This window comes from Oncorhynchus mykiss, chromosome 10 (assembly GCF_057628025.1).
Source record: "Oncorhynchus mykiss isolate SJ-2025 chromosome 10, ASM5762802v1, whole genome shotgun sequence".
Classification (NCBI taxonomy): domain Eukaryota; kingdom Metazoa; phylum Chordata; class Actinopteri; order Salmoniformes; family Salmonidae; genus Oncorhynchus; species Oncorhynchus mykiss.
The window spans coordinates 51,072,806-51,096,379 of record NC_143031.1 but is presented as its reverse complement, the minus strand read 5'-3'; the positions used below and the strand labels follow the sequence as shown (position 1 = coordinate 51,096,379).

The 23,574-nt window shown below is 41.6% G+C and overlaps 1 protein-coding gene and 1 long non-coding RNA gene across 3 annotated transcripts in view; one reads left to right on the top strand and one right to left on the bottom strand.

The window, feature by feature from the left end:
* LOC110534228 (uncharacterized) overlaps nucleotides 1-23,574 on the top strand; it is a 32,411-nt gene that overhangs the window by 1,886 nt on the left and 6,951 nt on the right. Inside the window, exon 2 of one of the 2 annotated variants that reach the window (XR_016483786.1) lies at nucleotides 4,553-4,627. This is a non-coding gene — a long non-coding RNA (uncharacterized LOC110534228). Of the gene's footprint in view, nucleotides 1-4,552; nucleotides 4,628-6,904; nucleotides 6,980-23,574 lie in introns of both variants that reach the window. The other variant, XR_002475100.3, reaches the window with a different exon arrangement.
* The window catches only part of LOC110534227 (forkhead box protein O1-A), an 88,970-nt gene continuing 83,303 nt past the window's right edge, over nucleotides 17,908-23,574 (bottom strand). Inside the window, exon 4 of the mRNA XM_021618954.3 lies at nucleotides 17,908-23,432. The gene's annotated coding sequence lies outside the window, so the exon portion shown is untranslated. The remainder of the gene's footprint in view (nucleotides 23,433-23,574) is intronic.

Sequence of the window (23,574 nt, the reverse complement as noted above, 5' to 3'; positions counted from 1 at the left end):
ATAAGTGAAATAATCTGTCTGTAAACAATTGTTGGAAAAATGACTTGTCATGCACAAAGTAGATGTCCTAACCGACTTGCCAAAACTATAGTTTGTTAACATGACATTTTCTGGAGTGGTTGAAAAACGAGTTTTAATGACTCCAACCTAAGTGTATGTAAACTTCCGACTTCAGCTGTAAATGTCAAATCAGTCATAAGGCAGAAAACTGAAGCATATCAACATATCACCTTTTCCACAGTGAAGTTTATGACATGCTGGCTGTTATAGTGTGGACACTATATAAATAATTACATTGAATATGTATTGTACTTACCTGCAGTATAGTATGATTGCTATTCATGTGTGCATGGTTATTATTGACATTGACCGTGACTTTTCCCCTTGGATGATATCATCACCCCGAGTCGAATCTGTACAATGCAACTCTCTTACATGTTGAGTTGCCTGTATCGTTTGGCTGTATTTGTACCATTTGTACATCACTGTACACTCTTTATTTCTTAGGTTGAAAGTAAAGGAAAGTAATATTAAAATGCGTGTGGGCATTCCTTGTCAAGTTACTACACTGGCCTTATACACTGCCTTGAAAATGTACATGGCCCCCATCCAAATCTTCACATTTATGAGTCTCGCAAACTCCTTTTTCCATCGAGTTTCTATGCAGAGTAAATACATATCGTATAAACAAATGTAATCACGAACAACTGTGATGGAAACAGGAAGTTTCGATGTAATTTTATAAATGCTGAGAGATCATTTGTTTGTTCGACATGGAGCAAATGCCGTTAATGCGCAAATATTGATATAATAGGCCGCCACAGTGGATGCGTCATAATACCAATACAACTGTACTTACTTGTATGTATGATGGTGCCGACAGAGATGGTCGCCTCGCTTCGCGTTCTTAGGAAACTATGCAGTATTTACATTACGACCAGGAATACGAATTTCCCGAAGCGGATCCTCTGTTTGGACAACCACCCAGGACAATGGATCGGATCCCAGCAGGCGACCCAAAACAATGGTGCCGAAGAAGGGGCAGACAGAGCTGTCTTCTGGTCAGGCTCCATAGACGGGCACATCGCCCACCGCTCCCTAGTGTACTACTTGCCAATGTCCAGTCTCTTGACAACAAGGTAGATGAAATTCAAGCAAGGGTTGCCTTCCAGAGAGACATCAGAGATGGTAACATTCTCTGTTTCACGGAAACATGGCTCAATCGGGATATGTTATCAGAGTTGGTACAGACACCTTTTCTTCATGCATCGAGCCTACAAAACAAACATCTCTCTGGTATGAAGAAGGGCGGGGGTGTATGCCTTATGATTAACAAGTCATGGTGTGATCATAACAACATATAGGAACTCAAGTTGTAATGAGGTCTGTGTGTAGCTGGTGTAGTCAGGAGCAGGACAGCAGATATGAGTAAATAAACATACTTTACTCAACATATACAAATGCAATACAAAAAAGAGAGCCTGCATAAACGGACCTTACTACATACAACCAATTACTCACAAACAGACATGGGGGAACAGAGGGTTAAATAATGAACAAGTAATTGGGGAATTGAAACCAGGTGTGTAAGACAAAGACAAAACAAATGGAAAATGAAAAGTGGATCGGCGATGGCTGGATGGCTGGTGACGTCGACCGCCGAACGCCGCCCGAACAAGGAGAGGGACCGACTTCGGCGGAAGTCGTGACACAAGTCCTTCTGTTCACCTGACCTAGAATTCCTTACAATGAATGCCGACCGCATTATCTACCAAGAGAATTCTCTTCAATTATAATCACAGCCGTGTATATCCCCCACCAAGCAGACACCTCGACAGCCCTGAAAGAACTTCTTGGACTCTATGTAAACTGGGAACCATATATCCTGAAGCTGCATTTATTGTACTCGCTAAATTTTATCAGCATATCGAATGCGTGACGCGGGCTGGCAGCAATCTGAATCATTGCTGCTCTAACTTCCGCGACGCATACAAAGCCCTCCCTCGCCCTCCTTTCGGCAAATCTGACCACAATTCCATTTTGTTGCTCCCAGCCTATAGACAGAAACTAAAACAGGAAACGGCCAAGCTCAGGTCTGTTCAACGCTGGTCCGACCAACTGGATTCCACGCTTCAAGATTGCTTCGGTGACTATTAAAACCTTCCCCAACTAGAAACCGTGCATTGATGGCAGCATTTGCATAAAACTGAAAGCGTGAACCACTGTTTTTAATCATGGCAAGGCGACCGCCACCAAAACCTGCGGGCTCTCCTTCACCGCAGCCAACGTGAGTAAAACATTTAAACGCGTTAACCCTCACAACGCTGCCGGCCTAGACGGGATCCCTAGCTGCGTCCTCAGAGCATTCGCAGACCAGCTGGCTGGTGTGTTTGCGGACATATTCAATCAATCCCTTTTCCAGTCTGCTGTTCCCAAATGCTTTAAGAGGGCCACCATTGTTCCTGTTCCCAAGAAAGCTAACGTAACTGAGCTAAATGACTATTGCCCTGTAGCACTCACTTCCATCATCATTAAGTGGTTTGACACCCTAGACCCACTCCAATTTGCTTACCGCCCCAATAGGTCCACAGACGTTGCAATCGCAATCACACTGCACACTGCCCTAACCCATCTGGACAAGAGGAATACCTATGAAAGAATGCTGTTCATCGATTACAGCTCAGCATTTAACACCATAGTACCCTCCAAACTCGTCATTAAGCTCGAGACCCTGGGTCTCGACCCCGCCTTGTGCAAATGGGTCCTGGATTTTCTGACGGGCCACCCACAGATGGTGAGGGTAGGAAACAACTTCTCCACCCCGCTGATCCTCAACACTGGGGCCCCACAAGGGTGCCTTCACAGCTCTCTCATGCACTCCCTGTTCACCCATGACTGCGGGGCCACGCACGCCTCCAACTCAATCATCAAGTTTGCAGACGACACTACAGCGGTAGGATTGATTACCAACAACGACGAGACGGCCTACAGGGAGGAGGTGAGGGCCCTCGGAGTGTGGTGTCCGGAAAATAACCTCACACAACATCAACATAACAAAGGAGATGACCGTGGACTTCAGGAAACAGCAGAGGGAGCACCACCCTATCCACATTGACAGGACAGTAGTGGAGAAGGTGGAAAGATTTAAGTTCCTCAGCGTACACATGACGGACAGACTGAAATGGTCCACCCACACAGACAGCTTGGTGAAGAAGGCGCAACAGTCCCGCTTCAACCTCAGGAGGCTGAAGAAATTTGGCTTGTCACCTAAAACACTCACAAACTTTTACAGATGCACAATCAAGAGCATGTTGTCGGGCAGTATCACCGCCTGGTACGGCAACTGCTCCGCCCAAAACCGTAAGGCTCTCCAGAGGGTAGTGAAGTCTGCACAACGCACCACCGGGGGCAAACTACCTGCCCTCCAGAGGACACCTACACCACCCAATGTCACAGGAAGGCCAGAAAGATCATCAAGGTCAACAACCACCCACTCCACTGCCTGTTCACCCCGTTATCATCCAGAAGGCGAGGTCAGCACAGATGCATTAAAGCTGGGAACAAGGGACTGAAAAACAGCTTCTATCTCAAGGCCATCAGACTGTTAAACAGCCATCACTAACATTGAGTGGCTGCTGCCAACATACTGACTCAATCTCTAGCCACTTTAATAATAAAAAATTGGATGTAATAAATGTATCACTAGTCACTTTAAACAATGGCACTTTATATGATGTTTACATACCCTACATTCCTCATCTCATATGTATATACTGTACTCTATTGCATCTACTGCATCTTACCTATGCCGCACGGCCATCGCTCATCCATATATTTATATGTACATTTTCTTATTCATTTTTTTACACTTGTGTGTATAAGATAGTTGTTGTGAAATTGTTAGATTACTTGTTAGATATTACTGCACGGTCGGAACTAGGAGCACAAGTATTTGGCCTCACTCGCATTAACATCTGCTAACCATGTGTATGTGACAAATACAATTAGATTTTATTTGACAAAAAACTGTATTGTATGTAAAACATGGAAATGATTCCAATAGCTTTTCCACGATTCATTTTTCTTATCATGAATTTTAAAAACACTTGAAATTAAGTATGTGTTTGGTGTAGGCTTACCTTGACAATACGTTTTGTTAACTGTGTAATTCCCTCTCGGACAATGTGAGTTTTATCAATATAATTGCCTCAATTTACACAAAAAAAATTGAAATACTAATTAGCAACAGAGAACACCTCAGCAAGACTACAAATTCCTGTAGGATGCTCCTGCACATTATCTCTAGCTAACACTGTCAACTACATTCACCAGCGCGAGCAGACCTGTGCCCCAATCCGTGATGAATCCATGTGTTATATTGAAATGAATTGAATAAGCTGTTGAACGTCTTCTGTCCTCTTTCTCGGTTTTAGCTAGACTCTGACGAGACTTTAGCTAGCTAGTTATCGGAGCAGTAGATAAAACAATACTTTTGTATTACTTTGCCTAGATCATTGTTTGTATATTATGTCGACTTTGTTGTCTATTTCAGACCTTACGGAAATGTTCAAGGATAAGCATATGAGCATTACAGGGGGAGAAGACCACTATAAATCTGGCCATGTGGGTAAGTGCAGCTATAATGAGGGATAAAGTTGATCCTGTGTCAGTGAGTGTAGCTATTAAGTCAAGGTTGAGCATCTTAGCAGTACAATGTGTTCTATACAGCTGTCAACATTCTACAAGGAAAAAGCCACTTAATCAATGATATAATCATTAACCAGAATACCCCGGATACCAGACTTCTATGAGTGATATTTCAGTTCTAGAATCTTGTCATTGATGAGAATTAATAAAAAAAATGTATTGACATTCAGAATTGACTTTGTTTAGATATCCAGACTGTATTGTAGTTTCATGACCAGAGACAAATCTTCAAAGGCACAGTATTTATTTATTTGGAGGGGTACATGCATTCACACAGTCTTGATTTATGGGTTCCTTCCCACTATATGATTGTTATGTCAAGTGATAAAATCCAAAGTTATCGATTAAAAGTTTATGGAAAATCTGTACTTGTCCTCGTGTAAATTACGGTTTATTAAATATTCTATAGCTGTAATATCATCAATCAAATCAAACTTAATTTACACCACTGGTCAAAAGTTTTAGAACACCTACTCAGGGTTTTTCTTTATTTGTACTACTTTCTACATTGTAAAATAATTGTGAAGACATCAAAACTATGAAATGGAATCATATAGTAACCAAAAAAGTGTTAAACAAATCCAAATATATTTGATATTTGAGATTCTTCAAATAGCCACCCTTTGCCTTGAAGACAGCTTTGCACACTCTTGGCATTCTCTCAACCAGCTTCATGAGGTAGTCACCTGGAATGCATTTCAATTAACAGGTGTGCCTTCATAAAAGTGTGTAATTTCTTTCCTTCTAAATGCGTTTGAGCCAAACATTTGTGTTGTGATAAGGTAGGGGGGTATACAGAAGACAGCACTATTTGGTAAAATACCAAGTCCATATTATGGCAAAAACCGCTCAAATAAGCAAAGAGAAACAACAGTCCATCATTACTTTAAGACATGAAGGTCAGTCAATAATGAACATTTGAAGAACTTTGAAAGTTTCTTCAAGTTCTGTCAAAAAAACGATCAAGCACTATGATGAAACTAGCTCTCATGAGGACCGCCACAGGAATGGAAGACCTAGAGTTACCTCTGCTGCATAGCATAAGTTCATTAGAGTTACCACCCAGAAATTGCAGCCCAAATAAATGCTTCACAGAGGTCAAGTAACAGACACATCTCAACATCAACTGTTCAGCGATATGCCATCCCATCTGGTTTGCACTTAGTGGGACTATCATTTAATGCACAGATGCATTAAAGCTGGGAACAAGGGACTGAAAAACAGCTTCTATCTCAAGGCCATCAGACTGTTAAACAGCCATCACTAACATTGAGTGGCTGCTGCCAACATACTGACTCAATCTCTAGCCACTTTAATAATAAAAAATTGGATGTAATAAATGTATCACTAGTCACTTTAAACAATGGCACTTTATATGATGTTTACATACCCTACATTCCTCATCTCATATGTATATACTGTACTCTATTGCATCTACTGCATCTTACCTATGCCGCACGGCCATCGCTCATCCATATATTTATATGTACATTTTCTTATTCATTTTTTTACACTTGTGTGTATAAGATAGTTGTTGTGAAATTGTTAGATTACTTGTTAGATATTACTGCACGGTCGGAACTAGGAGCACAAGTATTTGGCCTCACTCGCATTAACATCTGCTAACCATGTGTATGTGACAAATACAATTAGATTTTATTTGACAAAAAACTGTATTGTATGTAAAACATGGAAATGATTCCAATAGCTTTTCCACGATTCATTTTTCTTATCATGAATTTTAAAAACACTTGAAATTAAGTATGTGTTTGGTGTAGGCTTACCTTGACAATACGTTTTGTTAACTGTGTAATTCCCTCTCGGACAATGTGAGTTTTATCAATATAATTGCCTCAATTTACACAAAAAAAATTGAAATACTAATTAGCAACAGAGAACACCTCAGCAAGACTACAAATTCCTGTAGGATGCTCCTGCACATTATCTCTAGCTAACACTGTCAACTACATTCACCAGCGCGAGCAGACCTGTGCCCCAATCCGTGATGAATCCATGTGTTATATTGAAATGAATTGAATAAGCTGTTGAACGTCTTCTGTCCTCTTTCTCGGTTTTAGCTAGACTCTGACGAGACTTTAGCTAGCTAGTTATCGGAGCAGTAGATAAAACAATACTTTTGTATTACTTTGCCTAGATCATTGTTTGTATATTATGTCGACTTTGTTGTCTATTTCAGACCTTACGGAAATGTTCAAGGATAAGCATATGAGCATTACAGGGGGAGAAGACCACTATAAATCTGGCCATGTGGGTAAGTGCAGCTATAATGAGGGATAAAGTTGATCCTGTGTCAGTGAGTGTAGCTATTAAGTCAAGGTTGAGCATCTTAGCAGTACAATGTGTTCTATACAGCTGTCAACATTCTACAAGGAAAAAGCCACTTAATCAATGATATAATCATTAACCAGAATACCCCGGATACCAGACTTCTATGAGTGATATTTCAGTTCTAGAATCTTGTCATTGATGAGAATTAATAAAAAAAATGTATTGACATTCAGAATTGACTTTGTTTAGATATCCAGACTGTATTGTAGTTTCATGACCAGAGACAAATCTTCAAAGGCACAGTATTTATTTATTTGGAGGGGTACATGCATTCACACAGTCTTGATTTATGGGTTCCTTCCCACTATATGATTGTTATGTCAAGTGATAAAATCCAAAGTTATCGATTAAAAGTTTATGGAAAATCTGTACTTGTCCTCGTGTAAATTACGGTTTATTAAATATTCTATAGCTGTAATATCATCAATCAAATCAAACTTAATTTACACCACTGGTCAAAAGTTTTAGAACACCTACTCAGGGTTTTTCTTTATTTGTACTACTTTCTACATTGTAAAATAATTGTGAAGACATCAAAACTATGAAATGGAATCATATAGTAACCAAAAAAGTGTTAAACAAATCCAAATATATTTGATATTTGAGATTCTTCAAATAGCCACCCTTTGCCTTGAAGACAGCTTTGCACACTCTTGGCATTCTCTCAACCAGCTTCATGAGGTAGTCACCTGGAATGCATTTCAATTAACAGGTGTGCCTTCATAAAAGTGTGTAATTTCTTTCCTTCTAAATGCGTTTGAGCCAAACATTTGTGTTGTGATAAGGTAGGGGGGTATACAGAAGACAGCACTATTTGGTAAAATACCAAGTCCATATTATGGCAAAAACCGCTCAAATAAGCAAAGAGAAACAACAGTCCATCATTACTTTAAGACATGAAGGTCAGTCAATAATGAACATTTGAAGAACTTTGAAAGTTTCTTCAAGTTCTGTCAAAAAAACGATCAAGCACTATGATGAAACTAGCTCTCATGAGGACCGCCACAGGAATGGAAGACCTAGAGTTACCTCTGCTGCATAGCATAAGTTCATTAGAGTTACCACCCAGAAATTGCAGCCCAAATAAATGCTTCACAGAGGTCAAGTAACAGACACATCTCAACATCAACTGTTCAGCGATATGCCATCCCATCTGGTTTGCACTTAGTGGGACTATCATTTGTTTTTCAACAGGACAATGACCCAACACACCTCCAGGCTGTGTAAGGGCTATTTTTATTTATTTATTTTTATTTCACCTTTATTTAACCAGGTAGGCTAGCTAAGAACAAGTTCTTATTTACAACTGTGACCTGGCCAAGATAAAGCAAAGCAGTTTGACACATACAACAACACAGAGTTACACATGGAATAAACAAACATACTGTAGCTGGTGTTCTGAAAGAGCTGCAAAATCTGGACCCCTACAAATCAGCCGGGCTAGCTAATCTTGACCCTCTCTTTCTAAAATTATCTGCCAGACTGTTCAAACTCTTTTTCGTATCGTCTGAGATTCCCAAAGATTGGAAAGCTGTCGAGGTCATCCCCCTCTTCAAAGGGGGAGACACTCTAGACCCAAACTGCTACAGACCTATATCTATCCTACCCTGCCTTTCTAAGGTTTTCGAAAGCCAAGTTAACAAACAGATTACCAACCATTTCGAATCCCACCGTACCTTCTCCGCTATGCAATCTGGTTTCAGAGCTGTTCATGGGTGCACCTCAGGCACACTCAAGGTCCTAAACGATATCATAACCGCCATTGATAAGAGACATTACTGTGCAGCCGTATTCATCGACCTGGCCAAGGCTTTCGACTCTGTCAATCACCACATTCTTATCGGCAGACTCAACAGCCTTGGTTTCTCAAATGATTGCCTCGCCTGGTTCACCAACTACTTCTCTGATAGAGTTCAGTGTGTCAAATCGGAGAGCCTGTTGTCCGGACCTCTGGCCCTTCATTGGACACTGTGTTAAAAACCTCCAGACGAGCTTCAATGCCATGCAACTCTCCTTCCGTGGCCTCCAACTGCTCTTAAATGCAAGTAAAACTAAATGCATGCTATTCAACCGATTGCTGCCCGCTCCTGTCCACCTGTCCAGCATCACTACTCTGGATGGTTCTGACATAGAATATGTGGACAACTACAAATACCTAGGTGTCTGGTTAGACTGTAAACTCTCCTTCCAGACTCACATTAAGCATCTCCAATCCAAAATTAAATCTAGAATCGGCTTCCTATTTCACAACAAAGCATCCTTCACTCATGCTGCCAAACATACCCTCTTAAAACTGACCATCCTACCGATCCTCGACTTTGACGATGTCATTCACAAAATAGCCTCCAACACTCTACTCAACACATTGGATGCAGTCTATCACAGTGCCATCTGTTTTGTCACCAAAGCCCATATACTACCCACCACTGCGACCTGTACACTCTCGTTGGCTGGCCCTGGCTTCACTTTCGTCGCCAAACCCACTGGCTCCAGGTCATCTACAAGTCTCTGCTAGGTAAAGCCCCACCTTATCTCAGCTCACTGGTCACCATGGCAGCACCCACCTGTAGCACACACTCCAGCAGGTATATTTCACTGTTCACCCCCAAAACCAAGAGAAATACCGGAGTGTGTGTGACGATATTAAGAGGATCTGCGACGATATGAGGGTACACGGCTAGCACGGAAGCCCGAGAGGCAGCCCCAATAAAAATATTTGGGGGGGCACATGAGGAGATTGGCTGAGTCAGGTAGGAGACCTGATCCAACTCCTCGTGCTTACCATGGGGAGCGTATAACTGGTCAGGCACCGTGTTATGCAGAAATGCGCATGGTGTCTCCAGTGCGCTATTCTAGCCCTGTGCACTCTATTCCAGTTCCTCGCATTTTCCGGGCTAGAATGGGCATCCAGCCAGGACGTATTGAGCCAGCTCTATGTTCTGGATCTCCAATGCTTCTCCACGGTCCAGTGTATCCTGTACCTCCTCCCCACACTCGCCCTGAGGTGCGTGTCACCAGTGCCAACACCAGGCACCAGGCTTCCAGTGCGCCTCCAGGTTCCAGTACGCCCTGTTCCTGCTCCTCGCACTCTCCCTGAGGTGCGTGCCTCCAGCCCGGTACCACCAGTTCCGGCCACAGGCTTCCAGTGCGCCTCCAGGTTCCAGTATGCCCTGTTCCTGCTCCTCGCACTCACCCTGAGGTGTGTGTTGCCAGCCCGGTACCACCAGTGCTGGCACCATGCACCAGGCCTATAGTGCACCTCGGCAGTCCAGTACGCCCTTTTCCTGCTCCTCGCACTCGCCCTGAGGTGTGTGTCCCCATCCCGATACCACCAGTGCCGGCACCACGCACCAGGCCTACAGTGCGCCTCGGCAGTCCAGAGCGTCCGGCGACAGTAACCAGTCCAGAGCGTCCAGCGACAGTACCCAGTCCAGAGCGTCCAGCGACAGTACCCAGTCCAGAGTGTCCAGCAACAGTACCCAGTCCAGAGCGTCCGGCGACAGTACCCAGTCCAGAGCGTCTGGCGACAGTACCCAGTCCAGAGCGTCCGGCGACAGTTCACAGACCGAAACCTCCAACGACGGGCCACAGTCCGGAACCTCCAACGATCAATCAGCAAAATGTATTTTTAAAGTCCTTTTTACATCAGCAGATGTAACAAAGTGCTACAGTGTTTGTTTCTTTAAAAGTTGCGTCATACTGCAGCACACCTTGCTGCAGCATTCTGTAGCACGTTATCTAATTACATTTTTTCTGTTAATGCAAGTTAGTGCTAGTTTGACCAACCGGAGGGCATCTTTGAGAAGCATTTGATAGTTTTCCATATTGGCATTACCAGAGAATTTAAAACATTTTTTGTAATAACATAGTATATGGGATTGATTTTTAAGAAATTTAACTTCATTAATTTGATTAATATTATGATGTTTCTATTCCGATTTTTTTTTACATGAAACCCTTAGGGTTTCCGTTATGAGGGAATGGAAAATATGGCACTGTACAATGTGACGGTCGGGAGTAGCCTACAGGATTGGATGATTCTAAATTGTTTGCCTTCTTTAGACAACTTTGTTCCAATATTTCTGTAAATCTGTGATATTTATTCCCATAGTAATTTGTTATGGATCCATAACTAAAGAGAGCAGGGTTGAGCACACAGTAGACTGTATCACCTAAAGCTGCTCTATGGATTCTAATTACTGCACAGTGTATGTGATAGAGAGAGAGAGAGGATGTTTGGGTACTGGACAAAATTTGGCTAACGTTAGCTATTCTATTTGCCTCAACCACACTAGACCTGAATCAAAAGATGAAACCATTGGACAAAAGATTAAAGACCGATATTCAGAAGTTTTTATTAGTCAGTATGGCATGTAACGTTACTGATATGACAGTTTTCCTAGCTAAATCCCACATTTTTACACTGACACGGTAATAAACAGCTCTAATGTTACAGGCTTCACTGTTATGTTGCACAGTAGAGGTCTGCGAGGGACTGATTTCTTCATACCTCTCCTGCCCACACCTGCAGCTTTTCATACCACACTCCGCTTTCTGTCAGACTCCCACCCACTACTTCAAGAACTGGTCCCAAACTAAACCGCAGTGTTATTTTAGGTGTATGTTATTTAGCAAGTATGGCTACTGAGCAGCAATAATTATGACAGTGACACTTGCAACGTTTTGCATAGGCCTATAGGATGTAGCCTAACTTTTAGGAGGACGATTTGTAGGCAGAGACAAATAAAAGGGTAATCAATACTTATTGAAAATGAAAAGGGGCAACACTTGCATACCATAGTAGCCTAACCTATGTACATAGTTGTGCCTTTTCAATTATGATTATATTTTTAAATTGCACTTCGACTCACGTTGGTTGTGCGCCCTCCTCTTCTTTCTATTATCAATATTTATTTACAGACACTAGTAAACTACAGTCTAATCATATTTAAGTTAATTTCATATTTAAGTTAACTGCCATGTGTTTATCCGCCCATGTAGGCAGCGTACTCTGTTTCAATGAGACCCCACATACTAGGTGCACTTGAACTCTCACGCCCAACTAGACGAGGTAGGCTGCTGAATTTGAAGCAGCGAATTCTGAGTCTGTGAATAATGTGAAAAGGAATATGTGCTTTTAATACAATAGGTAGACTAACGCATACAGAGCAGAAAGAGGACCGTTTCCAAATAATCTGTGGAACAACAAAAATATTTTCATCAATATTTTCAGGTCGTCTGTCTCACCACCCGCTCCTGCCCGCTGAATGAAAATGCAGCAGGGAATGCAACCCTCTAGTGCAGTCAGTACACAACACTATGCTCATCATTTCTTAGCAGGATCAGATGGTGACAGGGGTCCCAGTGGGGTCAGACCGCCAGGGAAGACCGGTCTACGGAGCTCAGGTGAATTTGACAGTATATTAACAATATCAGTGAATGATACAAGGTTCCATCTTGAATTGATGGGTAGACCTACAGTAGCTACAGGACAGCAGCTTAAGCTTAAAGTTAGAGTCTGGGATCTGGGAATAATGGTCATTTCAATTATTGAACCATTGATTCTACTCTTGGTTAATATCATGTATAAATGTACACCAAGGTAATTCTTTATCATGCCTCCTCTTAGGAGCATCACATGGTGACAGGGGTCTCAGCAGGGTCAAGCAGCCAGGGAAGGCTAGTCTGTGATGGAGTTGAGGTGAATCTTTACAGATACAACACTTTAATCTCTCTGTGTAGCAAACACGGGACAAGCCAGATGCTATTTTAAGGCAGTCTGACATACCTCCAAAGTTGATTTCCCAACTGGATCAAGGCTTTTCCCAATGACACAAAACATGCAAAACAAAAATGTGAGGAAGATCTGGTAGAAGCTATTGATGATGATGAATGGATATAGGTATGTTTGAATGACCAGTCATGTTCATATAATCTCAGACATAAATTACTGCAGTTTAAGACCATCCATAGAATGTACTATATGCCAGTGAAACTGAATAACAGTGTACATGCACTCAGAAATGTAATTCCTCTGCAGGAGGTGTAAAACACAAAAGGGGACATATTTGCAGATGTTATGGTCTTGTGAAGGCTGGCTGAAGGCTGGCTGAAAGAGTATGTACTTTTATCTCAGCATGTCTACAGATTATCCCTTCTCCCTGTTTTTGTTTGTTTGCTTGAAATGTTGATACTAGAGACAGTTATCTGAAGAAACTGTGTAACCAATCATTTATAGTGGCTAAGAAATGCATTGCCCTTAATTGGAAGGTTGGTTATCCTTCCACAATGTCAAGTTATGTATCACTAGATTTGATTTATTACAAGATTAATGGTATACTGGGCAACTTTCATAAGGTCTGGATGCCTTGTAGGGAATACAGTACGACTAAAGGTGTCTGTATTGAAAACCTTCCCAAGTCAGGGGAGATAACCTTTTAGGCAATCCCTCGCTGCTGGGTTGCTCTGACCTGGCCCCGGGGGTCTGACGTACTGTGGGTTGTCACTCTGGCCTTGACCTAACACACCTGAAACTATTAATGAATGTTTCACTAAGATCCTAAAGCTGAGTGGGGTGTGTTGGGTTGGGGCACTGCAGGGTGGTGGACCCCTAAGAACAGGATGACCCAGCTATATTGTGTGCAAGTAAAAATAGCTCTACAGTACTCTTAGGCCAATGTGTCACACCCTGATCTGTTTCACCTGTCTTTGTGCTTGTCTCCACCCCCCTCCAGTTGTCACCCATCTTCCTCATTATTCCCAGTGTATTTATACCTGTGTTCTCTGTTTGTCTGTTGCCAGTTTGTCTTGTCTTACCAGCGTGTTCCCATCTCCCTGCTTGCTCAAGTTCTGTTCCCTAGTTTCCCCTGTTCTGACCATTCTGCCTGCCCTGACCCCGAGCCTGCCTGACATTCTGTACATACCTGACTCTGACCCGTTTACGAACCTCCCCACTGGGCAGCGGGTCACCCCCGTAATCTCCCAGCCTACCCCAGTGTACTCATCGTCTCTGGGGCAGATGAGAGGTTTTTTTGGACGCTACCCTGGCATCCGAGCTGGGCATCCCCACTCAGCCCCTTTCCATTCCCTTGGACGTTAGAGTCCTGGGCGGGCGCTCTATAGGCCGGGTCACTCACAATACCACTCCCATTGAATACGTCCGTAACACCCCCACCCACCCCCCTGCCACTGGGCTCTCACCTTTCGAGTGTTCCCTGGGGTATCAGCCCCCGCTCTTCCCAGAGCAAGAGGTCGGCATACCCTCGGCCCAGATGTTTGTCCGCCGCTGTCGCCGTACCTGGAAGAGTCGGCTCTTCTCAAGACCACCTCCAGGCATCGATGACAAGTGGACCGCCACCGGACCCCGGTTCCCCGGTATCGTCTCGTGCAGACGGTATGGCTGCCCTTCCGGGTGGAGTCCTGCAAACTTTCCCCCCACTTTATCGGGCCCTTTCTCCATCTCCAAGATCATTAGCCCCTCTGCTGTTCATCTTCTGTTGCCCCGTATTCATCCCACTTTCATGTCTCACAGCCCTTTGTCTCCTGTCTCCTGTTTTTATTTAGACTGTTTTCTACATTGTAGAATAATAGTGAAGACATCAAACTATGAAATAACACATATAGAATCATGTAGTCACCAAAAAAGTGTCAAACATATCAAAATATATTTTATATTTGAGATTCTTCAAAGTAGCCACCCTTTGCTTTGATGACAGCTTTGCACACTATTTGAGCTGTATGACAGGTGGGAACTGGGAAGGAAATTGTGTTGGGAGAGAGTTGAGTTATTGACTAGAATGGTGGGGGGTCGGGTGTGCAGGCGGCTTGGGCTGGCTTAATAAAGATAATCAAAAGACTGTGTATTTTTTCAAGTTGTTCAAGTTGTTAGACTATTGGTTAAAGCTGCAACACATTTGTTATTGAATTACCTTTGTTCTAGTTCAGTCTTGTTAATCACTTAAACATATTTAATATTGATCTCTTACCTAACTTGATGACCCTCACAGGCATTTTTGCTTACATTGTGTTCTAAATAGAGACGGCATGTTGGATTGTGTGAAAATGCAGGAAATTCTCTTTAGATGCCCAAGAAATTCTGGGGAAGGAGCCCAAGACCCCCCCCCCCCCCCCCCCCCCCATCAGGTTATGTGGTGCCCCTGGCTGTTGTTTTACGTGTTCCAGAGTAGAGAGACCCACAGTAGTTACTGTAATTGAGTACTGGAAGTGTCTGCTGTGGCAGGTGGGAAGGTGCAAGTTACCTCAAAGTACACCAAATTCATGCATTTAGCTGTTGAAATCCCTTATTATTTTGTGAACCCCCCTTTGGGCTAAGCTACCAATGTCTTCAAATCCTAGAAACACCCCTGACAAGAACTGATCAATTCAAATACAGCATTCTATTAGAACAACATTACCGTTGGTTCCTTATTGTGATAATTCCATAAATTCAACACACAATGCAGGTCTGGAATGTGTAAACTGAAACACTTTCCCCGTAACAGCCCTAACCCAATCCCTCAAAATGAACTTGAAGAAAGGCAGATACACTGCCCCGGCTAGTGAACCCATCTTCCCTGTGCTGTGTCCTCGCGTGCGCTCTGGAGATAGCGCTCTGGCCCTGTCCTCTTCTCTCCCGCTGGGGAGAACATATGGGCGGCATGTGTGCTTAGTAGTGATGCGTGTCTATCCTGCACGAGCAGGTCACATTCCTCTAGAGCCAATTCTCTTCTGACGCCCCTGTCAATTTGTCTGTCTGAGACTGGGGGGGGGCAGGGGCCTGAGAGCCCTCCACATATAGTGCCGGAGAGGAAGTCTGCCGTTTTACAGGCTCATAATCAACTGTGCTATTTTGTTTGTTTTTTCGCATTGTTTGTACCTCATCTTGTACATAATGTTGCTGCTACTGTCTCTTATGGCCCAGTACATCCCTGGGGCCAAGCTTCCTGACATCCAGGACCTATATACTAGGCGGTGTGAGAGGAAGGCCGAGTGCCAAGTCTAGGACCAAAAGTCTCCTTAACAACTTCTACCCCCAAGCAATAAGACTCCTGAACAACTAAAATAATCAAATGGCCACCTGGACTATTTACCCCCCCCCTGGACTATCCTATACCCCCGCACATTCACTCGGTACCGGTACCCCCTGTATATAAAGCCTTGTTATTGTTATGTAAATGAATTGTCACTTTTTGATTGATTGGATTTTTTTTCTTTAGTGTATTTAGTAAATATTTTAGTAACTCTTTCTTGAGCTGCATTTTTGCTTAAGGGCTTTTAAGTAAGCATTTCACATTAAGGTCTACTACACCTGTTGTATTCAGCCTATGTGACAAATACAATTTTATTTGAGAAACAGAAGGCCAGCATCCCGGAGTCGCCTCTTCACCGTTGAGATTGGTGTTTTACAGGTACTATTTAATGAAGCTGCCAGTTGAGAACTTGTGAGGCTTCTGTTTCTCAAACTAGACACTCTAATGTACTTGTCCTCTTACTCAGTTGTGCACCGGGGCCTCCCACTCCTCTTTCTATTCTGGTTAGAGCCAGTTTGCGCTGTTCTGTGATGGAGTACACAGCATTGTACGAGATCTTCAGTTTCTTGGCAATTTCTCAAATGGAATAGCCTTCATTTCTCAGAACAAGAACAGACTGACGAGTTTCAGAAGAAAGTTATTTGTTTCTGGCAATTTGAGCCTGTAATCGAACCAACAAATGCTGATGCTCCAGATACTCAACTAGTCTAAAGAAGGCCCGTTTTATTGCTTCTTTAATCAGGACAACAGTTTTCAGGTGTGCTAACATAATTGGAAAAGTGTTTTCTAATGATCAATTAACCTGATGGTTGCTGATAATGGGCCTCTGTTCGCCTATGTAGATATTCCATCAAAAAATCTGCCATTTCCAGCTACAATAGTCATTTACAACATTAGCAATGTCTACACTGTATTTCGGGTCAATTTGATGTTATTTTACTGGAAAAAAAACGTGCTTTTCTTTCAAAAACAAATACATTTCTAAGTGACCCCAAACTTTTGAACGGTAGTGTATATGACATATTATAAGCCTTATAAGACATTATAAAGGCTCATATGTTTACAACAAATGATAGAGCATTATACTTGCAGGCTCTTCCTACTGAGTGAATGGCACTAGGAGGACCCCACACAGGTGCTTCCTGTAATATTAAAGATATATTAAATAGTTTTATAAAGGTTGAAGACGGTCAGAGATTGATATGTGCTGATCAACGTTTCATATAGTCCTATTTGGGGTGTTACTTTGGCTTTGGGTTTGAGTCTGGCTGAGGAATTAAATATCTTCTCTCCACATCCTGATCTGATGATTAACCCAAACCCAAGGTCAATGCAGTGCAGACCTGGTTTCAAATACTATTGGAAATCATTTAAAATACTTTAGCTGTGTTTGATTGAGCTTGCCTGACAAAATGGAATCAATAGAATTATAGTGTCCCAAAAGTGTAAAACCATCTTTAGTCTGCATTCCAGGCAGGCTAAAGCAAACGCTCAAAGTATTTGAAAGATCGAAACATTTCAAATCGTATTTGAACCCAGGTCCGCTGAGGTTTAGATCTGAGAACACATTCTGCATGGATTTCCAACAAGAGCCTGTAGAATCTAAATGAATCTAGCACCATTATAACTACATTATGTGTGTATAACATTGTGCCAATAACTAGAGAAGAATGTAGTGTACTCTAGATTAAGGATGTGAAGGGGTTGGGTGTCTGGTGAAAAGGTGAAAAGTACAGTGAGTAGGAAAAAGCAGCTTGCTATAGGGGTTACAAAGAGAGAGTGTCCACCAATTAATTATACAATGAATAGACAGCCACAAATATTTTCAGTGAGATCATTTATATATACATACGGCTTCAACCAACATCTGCAAAAAGATTTTTTTCACAAAATCTTACTTGTTGCATTTTATTTGTAAATATGGCGCAGATAGAATAGTGTCAGGCACTTGCTCCTCGAGGTTCCAAGAAAGCACCATGGTGTAGCTGGCTGGTCTGAGTTGTCACTTCTCCCCTTTAAGATATGACTACTTATTAAAGGGGAGGGTGGTTGGATGTTTTTTTAACACCAAGGCAAAAGAATAGCAGGCAACATTTACATACATGTCAGGATAAACATTAACCAATAACAATTTAAATGTAATGAACACTCACCAGAAACAACTACAGTCAACACTAACTCATCAACATTGATTTTAAGATCAGCATCAACATTGCACAATAACCATTGACTTTAAGATTTGCCTGTGTCAAAATACAGTGCTTTCGGAAAGTATTCAGACCTCTAAACTTTTTCTACATTTTGTTACGTTACAGCCTTATTCTAAAATGGATTAAATAGTTCTTTCCCCCCTCATCAATCTATACACAATACCCCATAACTACAAAGCAAAAACAGTTTTTTTATATGGAAATCATATTTACATAAGTATTCCCTTTACTCGGAATTTGGTTGAAGCACATTTGGCAGCAATTACAGAGTCTTCTTGGGTATGACGCTACAAGCTTTGCTCCGTTCATCTTTCCCTCGATCCTGACTAGTCTCCCAGTCCCTGCCGATGAAAAACATCCCCACAGCATGATGCTGCCACCACCATGCTTCACCTTAGGGATGGTGCTAGGTTTCCTCCAGACATGACACTTGGCATTCAGGCCAAAGAGTTCAATCCAGGTTTCTTCAGACCAGATAATTTTGTTTTTCATGGTCTGAGAGTCCTTTAGGTGCCTTTTAACAAACTCCAAGTGGGCTGTCATGTGCCTTTTACTGAGAAGTGGCTTCCGTCTGGCCATGCTACCATGAAGGCCTGATTGGTGGAGTGCTGCAGAGATGGTTGTCCTTCTGGAAGGCTCTCCCATCTCCACAGAGGAACTCTGGAGCTCTGTCAGAGTGACCATCGGGTTCTTGGTCACCTCCCTGACCAAGGCCCTCCTCCCCTGATTGCTCAGTTTGGGCGGGCGGCCAGCTCTAGGAAAAGTTGGTGGTTCCAAACTTCTTCCATTTAAGAATGATGGAGGCCACTGTATTCTTGGGGTCCTTCAATGCTGCAGAAATGTTTTGGTACCCTTCCCCAGATCTGTGCCTCGACACAATGCTGTCTTGGAGCCCTACGGACAATTTCTTCGACATCATGGCTTGGTTTTTGCTGTGACATGCACTGTCAACTGTGGGACCTTATATAGACAGGTGTGTGCCTTTCCAAATCATGTCCAATCAATTGAATTTACCACAGGTGGACACCAATTAAGTTGTAGAAACATCTCAAAGATGGCCAATGGAAACAGGATGCACCTGAGCTCAATTTCGAGTTTCATAGCAAAGGGTCTGAATACAGATGTAAATAAGGTATTTCTGTTTTTTATTTGTAATACATTTGCAACAATTTCTAAAAACCCGTTTTCGCTTTGTCATTATGGGGTGTAGATTGATGAAGAAAAAAAGTAATTTAATCAATTTTAGAATAAGGCTGTAACGTAACAAAATGTGGAAAAAGTCAAGTGGTCTGAATACTTTCCGAATGCACTGTATAATCATATAAGCAGTTAACAATTATAGATATAGTTTCCAATCAGAACTCAGAAGGTCAAGTCTCTATACTTCAAACAAACAAGAGCTATTTTACAATATATATTCTGGGGTCCGGAATTATTGGATCCCTTGATAAAGATGCACAAAAAAGACTGTATAAAATAAATAGTACAAATACTGAGCTATAGTGTATAATAAAAAATGTTATGTAAAAGAAAGGGGTCAAAATGATTGGATCCCATGCTTTCAATACTCCAGCACCCTCCCCTTGCAAGTCTAATGACACTGAGCCTTTAAAAAAAATAGATATATAATGAGATTGGTGAACACATTCCGCCATACAAAATCTTTCCAGATCCTTGATATCCTTTGTCTGCGCTTATGAACTGCCCTCTTCAATTCAAACTACAGGTTTTCAATTGGGTTCTCAAGTCCAGAGACTGAGATGGCCATTGCAAAAATATACATTTTGTGTCCAATTAACCATTTCTTTGTGGATGTTGATGTGTGCTTGGTGTTATTGTCTTGCTAGATGATCCACTTGCAAATAAATTTCAGCTTCCTAGGAGAGGCAACAAGGTTTTTGTCCTGGTACTTGGTAAATTTCTGATGCCGTTGACCTTAACAAGGGCCGCTGGACCAGTGGAAGGAAAATAGTCTGATAACGTCAAAGATCCATCACTATATTTTACAGTAGAGTCAAGGTATTTTCTGCATTTGCACTGTTCTTTCGAAGGCCAAACCCACCATTGGTGAGCTCTATTCTCATTTCATCTGACCATAGCACTGCCTGGAGTTTGCTAAACGGCATTGGTACTTGGATTGGAACCGGTGCTATGGTCATATGGCACGAAAATAGAGCTCTTTGGCCACCCACACAAGCATTGTGTTTGGCCTTCGAAAGAACAATGCATATGCAGAAAATACCTCATCCATAAAAACAAAATTGGAGCATACTTTATTGAGCATACTTTATTCAAAGATACTTATCTTTATTAAGAGATCCAATAATTCCGGACCCCACTGTAGATCATTTGTAATTCATAAACAAATCTCATTGTACTTTTATGGCAAATCTCAGACAAATATCAAAATACATTTGACTTTCCGTACATAAATTAAGAAATGTAACAGGCCCAAACACTTGTTTATGTTTGAGGATAAGCAGTTTTCTGTCAAATCTTTACAGTCAAAACTAATTATACAAAACACTTGAGCAACTACAAAACTTTAGAAGTGCAACATTGTAAACGTAAATTGGTCCGACTTTTATTCACGTTCTTTTGTGTATGTTGTTTACGAAGTCAATTTCAAAATGTCTACTTTCAGTTATTCGTTTTTTTATTCAAAAGCAGCTAAGTAACAATGTCAGTTTCCAAAAACAAAAAGAGCACTTAAATCATTGCATAATCTATTAGCTGAATACTTCATTTTTTGTTGAGTATCTAAATCAAATAAAATAGTAACAAAAAGTTAAGATAATAATAATAATAAAAATAAGATTTTATACGATATAATTTTCTCAAGAATGATGATCTGAAAACTGGAACTAACATAGTGTCGGTCCCAAATGGCACCATATTCCCTATGTAGTGTACTACTTTGGAACAGAACCCCATGTGCACTATATAGGGAAAACAGTACAATTTGGGATGCAGACAGTCTCTCACAATAGGGTCTCTGTAGGTACTGCATACCCTATCTTAAATGTTTCATTAATTTCAAATAATCTACATATTAATTTCTTATTATTTACAGTGAGGTCACATGCTGAAAGTAGGTAAGGGGTATTGTTTTGAGAGAAAAAAAATGGAATCAACAAAAAGTGAAAGAAGAAATATATTATATCACTCAGTACACATATAGCTGGTAAGGTTTGTGAATGGTCCATTGTAACATCAATAACATGTCCATCCATACTGTATATCAAGAAAAAAGTTCTGGATCATATTTTACATACCCAATCCCCATGTACTGTGACAGAACGGTGAGAGGTAAAATAAGTTGAGGTATGAGTGTGTGAGTGTGCGTTAACTCATCTTAAATTGCATTAATTAAACATGTTTAGTAAACAGCCAAGTGGGAGAGAGGCTGGTAAAAAGGGGAATCCATTTAGACCTCAAACTAAAATTAGATATTAATCTGGGGAACACAAGAAAGCATCTTGTGGGGCTGATATACAGTAGATCCTGTGCCTGGAGTTTGAGACAGCTGATTTAGGTCCCAAATGGCAACCTATAGGTGCAGACTCTACCAGGTTACTCCAGCACTACACAGATTCTCACAGGTCACTCAGGTAATTATTATAAACTACAATGCAAAGTCTAGTAACAAATAAAGCCTTGACTTTCCAAAACTTACTTACATAAATCTGAGACTATAAAAGGTGCAGTGAATCAGCACACTGACTCTAAAACATCAGGTTATTTAGGTTACACGTTTTGGTGTGACAAAAAAAAGGAGGAAGAGAGGGAGGGTTGCTAGGGAGGAAAAAAGCTCAAATCCTGTGTTCTGCTGTTGAGCACTGTTATGTGAGATAAACTAGAGTCCATTATCAGCCTCTCAAATTATCACTGCCCTCCTAATGCATACAGTGCCCTCACACCCACAGACAGAGAAAGAGAGGAAGAGGGGGCGAGAGCGAGAGATGAAGAGAGGAATTGAGAGTAATAAGGCACAAAGAGAGGTGAGTTAGAAAAGGGTAGGAGAGTGGGAGGGAAACGGTGGGAGTGAGAAAAGGGAGTCAGGGATGCGAGCTGAATGAAGGCCAGGGAGAGTGTGATCGTCACAATCAGATAGATGATGATTAGAGAAAAGTAGATGGAATTAGGAATCGTAACTCGAAAGAGACGTGAAGGGCAAGAGAAGGGAAGAGTGATGAACAGCTGAGGAAAGAATAGCCTGAGATGTTAGATAAGTAACCACTTGCTGCACTTCTCTGATTTGTCCTGTCACTAAAATACATATATCTATTATCACTGAACTAGTCTGATTTGTCCTATCACTGTGACTTTGGCTATCCCTATGCTGGCCTGGTTCCTGGGTAGATGGTTCAACATAGCATATTGGTCATTTGAAAGGTAATGAGAGGCAATGAAAAATGAATTTTAAATGCACACAGAGAAAGGTGTAAGAATAATAAAAATGTAAGAATATTCCTTTTCACAAATATACACACAGTATACATTACATATGTTTGAAGTATTGTAGCATATTTTACATCCCTAATATTTTAATCATACATAATATGCCAAATGCTTTTTGACAACCTTGTTGAAAAGCACCCTGAAGGGCGGGACTGATCCCACTTGAATGTAGAGTAGAACAGACTCCATTCCAGTTGTTTTGAAGAGCTAAAACTAGCCCTGATCTTGTGTGATTTTGACACTGAACATAAAAAAGAAATACACTTGCAAAAACATAATGTGAGAGCCCAAAAACGATAATAACACAATAAAAACAAAATATATTTCACAACAAAACATAGCTTTTTGTAAATTAGGCTCCAGCTTCTTCCAGGTTCTGTTGAAGTGAATGACATTGTGCCGAGTCTGGCGCTGCTGTATTTACAAAGCCAACTTCAGACGAGACGTTCCCTCCAAACAAGCACAGTCTCAGCCAGCCCCGATTCACTCTCTAAGCCCTTCCCCTTGGCCCTTACCCTTCGATCTTCGCAAAATGCATTATTTCTTCCACCTTACAGATCTGCAATGGATAGTGAGAGAATTGGGATGGGCTGATGATAGTGCTGTGGAGAGGGGCAATGGTTTCCTTAGACCTTTCCATTCTCTTAACGAAGGGCAGTGTCGAAGGGTGAAAAATCTGAAAAACCACGCATGTAAAACCATTAATAACTGCATTATCCATGGGTTTCAGGATTTCAAAACATTTACCACACATGGTTTGAGACACTCACCCACAGAATACTATATTATATTTACACTGTCAAATTACTTATACACTC